Below are 4,459 nucleotides of genomic sequence, written 5' to 3'. Positions count from 1 at the left end.
CACTCACACCATGGCTTGGGTCATGAATGTGCCACAGCCTCTCGAGAGACGTGGGTCCTCGGAGCCTCTTTAGTGCCGGAGCTCGGGCCGCAGGCAGCTCCACGGAGGTGGAAAAACAGAACCTCTGGAATGGATGGACTCTTCCCGAGCAGCTTTGCTAATTTGCAGCAGCTGGACAATGCTCCTCTTGAATACCTGTCAGCATAATCTTCACATCATTTCACTCTAGTGGCAGGGACTCAGCTCTGAATTCTGTACAGAAAAAGCACCTGGATCCCCGCCTTTCAATGGCTTTGAGACAACCAGAAGTGCCTGCCCTTGAGCCTAGTGGGTCTCTTGGCAAGATGTCCCTGCCCATCGGGATGTACCGTCAGGCATTCAGCTATGATGATGCCCTGGAGGACCCTACGCTCATGATTCCTCCTCCATCAGACATGGGCAGCATCCCCTGGAAGTCAGTGATTCCAGAGTGCAAGTATCAGCACCTCGCCAAGGTGGAGGAAGGAGAGGCCAGTGTCTCGTCCCGTGCCCTGCCATCAGCCACTGACGGTGCGGACAAGGTCCCCGTGGCAAAGGCTAAAGCTACCCATGTCATCATGAGGTCTCTGATCAAAAAACAGACCCAGGAGAGCATTCAGCGTTTTGAGCAGCAGGCAGGGCTGAGAGATGCTGGCTACACACCCCACAAGGGCCTCACCACCGAGGAGACCAAGTACCCTCGAGTGGCAGAAGCACTCCACAAACTAAAGCTCCAGAGTGGAGAGATAACAAGAGAGGAGAAGCAGCCGGCCTCCACCCAGTCCACCCCAAGCAGCAACTCCCACTCTTCCCCTAAGCAGAAGCCCAGAGGCTGGTTCACTTCTGGTTCTTCCACAGCCTTACCTGGCCCCCATCTTTGCACCATGGATTCTGGAAGTGGGGAAAAAGACAGAAGCTCGGCAGATAAACGGAGCCTCTTTGGGCCAAGATCCCTCCAGAAGTCTGATTCTGGAGGTTTTGTCATCCAGGCCTACAAAGGAGCCCAGAAGCCTTCTCCAATGGAACTCATCTGAATGCAGGCCACCCGAATGGCAGAGGATCCAGCAGTGTTCAAGCCAACCAAAATGGACATCCCAGTGATAGAAGGGAAGAAACAGCTGCCGTGGGCCCACAATCTCAAACCGTAGGACTTGAATGTTCTCACACCCACTGGCTTCTAGAGCTCTTTCTGTTCCAGGGACTCTGGATAGAGGGTGTCTTGAGCCCAGCTCCCCTTTACCTTGGCTGTGACATAGGAAAATTTTGTTTTGTCTTTTAAAAAATCTCTCAAACTGAGGCTAGAGCTGGAGACATAATTGATTTTTGAGAAATATTAGTGCAAAGTTTGTCCTTGTGCAGAAGAAGCCATTTTGTACTGCTTTAATTTAAAGTTAGACTAAACCTCAGCAGTGATGTATGGGGACCTCATTACCTAGTTTTGTATCTTTACTCTACCCAAGAACTTTGATCATTACTTACTAGGTAAATAATGTTTGTGTTGTTCCAAAACCAAGGCTTCTTGATTCCTTTACCACTATCCATGTGTGCATGGACAAATTATGGCATAGAGGCGTTCAATGACTAGTTTAGACAACTTTAGCCCTCTTGGCTATGCTGGCACTGTGTGTTCCAGCCTCGTCAGTTATGGGGACCCAAGATCTATTTGAGATATGGGTATAGTTAAGAGACAGCCTTGGCAGGGATCCCCTATGTTTTCTGCTGAAACTGGAATCTCCTCGCTTTTTGGTAGACCTCCTGGATGACTTTGCCCTGCAGCCAGTTCTTACTGTAGTACCTCTTGGGCCAGTGCTGTTGGAGGGATGCTTCTCTTTTGTGTGTCACAGAACAAACACTAGCCTTACATATCCTTTGTTGCATTTTAAAGTGAGATTAATTTAACTCCCATTTGGTTGAAAACTTCCTAAGGGAGAAAATTCAGTCTACTGGTTTGGTATAGATAAATGGATGTTAAACTTTCTTAAAGGAGGCAGCACCTGCAGTTTGAGTATAGTCTTGTGGTTCATATGAAACTAGTGTCACCCTATTTTGAGTTTCTTGTTCAGGCCAGGGCCTGAAAAACTTTTTCCTGGGAGGTGGAAGAATTAAAAATTTTCAGTATGCAATCATTTTCCCCAAAAATGAGCCTCATTCCTTTATAAACATGTACCTCACTGAGGAAAGGGACTAGGGAAACCACCTTTTCATTTCTCCTAACTGTGTACATGTTCAATCATTGTCTTGAACACTGTCTCAAATTCCTGCTGTCTTTTGCTTTGGACAGTGTGGTGTCTACACAAGGAGCTGAGCTGATCTTCCCACAGAGATACCCTGGAGTCTAAAATGATCAGAACAATTAATTTATTTGTGTCTCCTGTTATGCTTGTTTCTCTTAACTTGTTTTGGCAATAAAAATCCTTACTACTTTCTCAAAAAAAAAAAAAAAAAGGAAATATATTTTTGATCTTAGTCCCTGTTTCTGACACAGAGCTCCTAAAACTCTCAGAATTTCCTAAAGGTGTTTTGTTATGTTAATGAGATGACTTGTGCAAAGCACATAAAGATGGGGTCTGGTTGCCAGGGGAACCAACCATATGATTAGAGCCTTGGAACTTTCAGCCTTACCACCCCAGGGAGGGGAGAGGGGCTGGAGATTAAGTTCAGTCATCAATGGCCAATGATTTAATCAACCATGCCCAGGTAATGAAGCCTCCATAAAACCCCAAAAGGACAGGGTTGAGAGAGCTTCTGTGTTGGTGAACATGTACAGATTTGGGGAGAGTGGCCCTCAGTGAGGGCGTGGAAGCTTCTCAACCTTTCCCCTTTCCTTGCCCTATTCATCTCTTCCATCTGGCTCTTCTTGAGTTATATCCTTTTAAAATAAACAGGTAATCTAGTAAGTAAAATGTTTCCCTGAGTTCTGTGCTGCTCTAGTACATTAATCAAACTCAAGGAGGAGGTCACTGGAAACTATATAAGGCAACTGCTAACAGCTGTAAAAGAGGAAATCGACAGTAACACAATAATAGTGGGGACTTTAACACCTCACATACACCAATGGACAGATCATCCAAAATGAAAATAAATAAGGAAACAGAAGCTTTAAATGACACAATAGACCAGATAGATTTAATTGATATTTATAGGACATTCCATCCAGAAACAGCAGATTACACTTTTTTCTCAAGTGCGCATGGAACATTCTCCACGATAGATTACATGTTGGGTCACAAATCGAGCCACAGTAAATTTAAGAAAACTGAAATCATATCAAGCATCTTTTCTGACCACAATGCTATAAGATTAGAAATGAATTACAGGGGAAAAAACGTAAAAAGCACAAACACATGGAGGCTAAACACTACATTACTAAATAGCCAAGAGATCACCGAAGAAATCAAAGAGGAAGTCAAAAAATACCTAGAGACAAATGACAATGAAAACACGACGATTCAAAACCTATGGGATGCAGCAAAAGCAGTGCTAAGAGGGAAGTTTATAGCTATACAGGCCTACCTCAAGAAACAAGAAAAATCTCAAATAAACAATCTAACTTTACACCTAAAGGAACTAGAGAAAGTAGAACAAACAAAACCCAAATTTAGCAGAAGGAAAGAAATCATAAAGATCAGAGCAGAAATAAATGAAATAGAAACAAAGAAAACAATAGCAAAGATCAATAAAACTAAAAGCTGGTTCTTTGAGAAGATAAACAAAATTGATAAACCATTAGCCAGACCCATCAAAAAAAAAAAAAACAGGGAGAGGACTCAAATCAATAAAATTAGAAATGAAAAAGGAGAAGTTACAACAGACACCACAGAAATACAAAGCATCCTAAGAGACTACTACAAGCAACTCTATGCCAATAAAATGGACAACCTGGACGAAATGGACAAATTCTTAGAAAGCTATAACCTTCCAAGACTGAACCAGGAAGAAATAGAAAATGTGAACAGACCAATCACAAGTAATGAAATTGAAACTGATTAAAAATCTTCCAACAAACAAAAGTCCAGGACCAGATGGCTTCACAGGTGAATTCTATCAAGCATTTAGAGAAGAGTTAACACCGATCCTTCTCAAACTCTTCCAAAAAATTGCAGAGGAAGGAACATTCCCAAACTCATTCTATGAGGCCACCATCACCCTGATACCAAAACCAGACAAAGATACTACACAAAAAGAAAATTACAGACCAATATCACTGATGACTATAGATGCAAAAATCCTCAACAAAATACTAGCAAACAGAAGCCAACAACACATTAAAAGGATCATACACCATGATCAAGTGGGATTTATCCCAGGGATGCAAGGATTCTTTAATATATGCAAATGAATCAATGTGATACACCATATTAACAAATTAAAGAATAAAAACAACATGATCATCTCAATAGATGCAGAAAAAGCTTTTGACAAAATTGAACACCAATTTATG

At 42.4% G+C, this 4,459-nt stretch overlaps 1 pseudogene across 1 annotated transcript; it reads left to right on the top strand.

Moving 5' to 3' along the window:
- Window positions 1-287: 287 nt before the first annotated feature.
- LOC309806152 (putative monooxygenase p33MONOX) lies at window positions 288-1,318 on the top strand (annotated as a pseudogene). The gene has a single exon. The product of its transcript is annotated as a putative monooxygenase p33MONOX (transcript).
- Window positions 1,319-4,459: the final 3,141 nt, after the last annotated feature.

Source organism: Mesoplodon mirus, assembly GCF_964341445.2.
Source record: "Mesoplodon mirus genome assembly, chromosome: 6".
NCBI classification, from domain to species: domain Eukaryota; kingdom Metazoa; phylum Chordata; class Mammalia; order Artiodactyla; family Ziphiidae; genus Mesoplodon; species Mesoplodon mirus.
The sequence above is the reverse complement of the archived record's forward strand: the minus strand, read 5'-3'. Positions and strand labels throughout refer to the sequence as shown.